At 48.9% G+C, this 2,409-nt stretch overlaps 1 protein-coding gene across 1 annotated transcript in view; it reads right to left on the bottom strand.

The window, feature by feature from the left end:
- LOC120906795 (actin-5C) overlaps positions 1 to 1,279 on the bottom strand; it is a 3,953-nt gene extending 2,674 nt beyond the window's left edge. The window contains exon 1 of the mRNA XM_040318801.1: positions 1,162 to 1,279. The gene's annotated coding sequence lies outside the window, so the exon portion shown is untranslated. The remainder of the gene's footprint in view (positions 1 to 1,161) is intronic.
- Between the last annotated feature and the right edge of the window lie 1,130 nt (positions 1,280 to 2,409).

Genomic DNA, 2,409 nt, shown 5'->3' with positions numbered 1-2,409 from the left:
AAAGCAGCTTGGAACACGTATTCAACAAGAAAAAGCTACCCGCTATTGATGAGATCGTACCCTCTCGTTGAAGTCTTTCGATTTCCAATAAAAATAGAAATAACGAAAAATCCCAATACGAAAAAAAACTGCAAAACCGAGAGAGCTTTATTAGGGAAGGCACGCGTCAGAAGACGTGCAGAGTGTGTCATTGCAAGCCAAAATTATTAATATTCATTTCCACTGCTGCTATAAAATCCAAAACCATCAAATCTCTCGGTTGCTGCTGTAGCGTGGAGAAGCCAACGCCCTAGAATTCGGGATGAATCAGCACACGCCGCAATGGAAAGAGGCGGCCATGATGGACGCACACGCACACACACACACTATCTTTCGTGCGCGCACACACCCTGCAGGAGCAGACACCTGCCAAAGCGCACGCACACGCACACACACACACACTACACAAGCTCTCAACAGCGAACGGGGCACACTCTCGCACAATATGTCCGACCATTTCTTTTTTCTTTACTCTTTAGGACGGCGGCGCAGCACACGCAGCCATTTTCGCCCAGCAAAAGAAGAAAAAGAAAGCTAGATCTCTCCGTTGACGTGGTGCGGTGGTGGCGCTGGTGTGTTGCCGGGGCGAAAAACCGGCGTTTGCTAAATGTGTCTTAACCTTTTCCAGATTTCTCTAAAATTGAGGGGAGTTTGATTGAAGAATTTCGGAATCTCGTTACTGCCAAGTAAGTCGAATTTCCTCCAGCCGATTGGACAATTGAGCCGCGCTTGTGAGCGTGTGTGTGTGTGTGGGGTTTCAGGTTTAGATCCCACAGGCACTGAAAAAGCCGGCCGCCACCACCAAGCGTGTGTGTGTGTGTGTGCGCATTTTGCTGATTTTAATGGCCACTATTCAATTGAAATATTCGTCACTTCGAGTAGAACTGGTGCACTTTTCCTACACAACGCCAATTATGTGGCGTCAAGTTACTATATCGAAAACGCTACCAGCAAAAATCCTGACGTTTCCACCTGAACTGAAAAAAAGACGCTACTACAGACTGAGAAAAGACGACTTCACAGCCTCAGGCACTAATGAAAACGAACAAAAAGAAAGCCTCTAAAAACCCCCACACTAAAACCTTAGAGTACACAAACTTGTTCCTAATAAAACACACTACCTTTTTTGCTTTTTGGTGCGCGTTCACAAAGTCAAAGAAATTAACAGAGAAGCTCTGAGCACTGGTCACTGCAGCTAACCCGAACTGGTAGACGTCTGGAAACAGAATGTTCCAGCGATCCGACGAGCTTTCGTATTTGGCTCGCCAGACGCAACCACTCGCGACCGTTGCAAGAGAGACAAAGTGCGAGAGAGAGAAAGAGATACCGCGAGCGCTCTCTTGCGAACCGACATTTGTTGGACCGTTGCTATCCTGCTCTGTTGCACGTTTCTCCTGCTAGTGCGCTCTCGTGTCCCCTATTCTTCGTAAGTTTCCGTTTTAATAATGAACATGCAACACCCTGCACTGTAATGGACTGTACCACGGGTGAAATCTAATAAATAATTGTGATATTTGTAAAGCAAAATACATTTAATAACAAAAAATATCAGTACATTCAGTACTTGCTAAAGCAAATCGCTTTCCGTTAGGACGGTTTCCAACGGTACGGTTGAATTTGAACGGTGGCAAACCGTGAGAGCCAAAGCGAGAGAGCTTTAAGGCTTTCGAACAGAATCATCGCTCACGCCGCTACGCTCTCACAGCCTCGTCGACCAATCGCGTTAACATGACCATATATGGCAATCTTTGAAAAATGCGTCGGTTTCAGCCAGTCCAAAACCGTTGCCGGACCCGGTGCAGGGCTTCCCCGCTCGCTTCAGCGTTTCGCCTTCCCCGCCGGTGGAACGCTCTCCGCGAGGCTGAAGTCGCGTGCTCTTCCTTTCTTTTTCTCCCTTTTTGCGCTGCTCGCACACACCCTTTGGGCACCGAAAAGCTCGCCGAACCGAAAAACGCCGGCCGCATTAAGGAAGCCGGGCAGCAGTGAACTCTTTTCTTTTTCCAGCTTTGTTGTATGTTGTTTCTTCTTCTCGGCTTTACTAACTTCAATGCCACACAGGCGTGTTTGCTTCCCTCCCCCCCCCTCCCTCCCGTTTTTTGCTGCTACCGATTTCACGGCCCGGCTCGGTCGGCCCGTTTCCAGCGGCAGTGACGGCGGCCCTCATCAGCCTATGATTCACACACTTACACGCCTTATCGCTCGCGTGAGCAAAACTCAAAGCAAAGTGTCTTACCCCCTCGCTCTCGCCCTCCGCCAACCTGTGAACTTGAAAATGTTTCCACCCGGGATCTTCCAACCCCACCCCGGGTCGGACGGTGGTGACCACACCTTAGGAATTTACTGCCCCGAAAGATAACGCGCGAGTGACAT

The sequence above is a fragment of the Anopheles arabiensis genome, chromosome X (genome assembly GCF_016920715.1).
Source record: "Anopheles arabiensis isolate DONGOLA chromosome X, AaraD3, whole genome shotgun sequence".
In the NCBI taxonomy this organism is placed as follows: Eukaryota; Metazoa; Arthropoda; class Insecta; order Diptera; family Culicidae; genus Anopheles; species Anopheles arabiensis.
The sequence above is the reverse complement of the archived record's forward strand: the minus strand, read 5'-3'. Positions and strand labels throughout refer to the sequence as shown.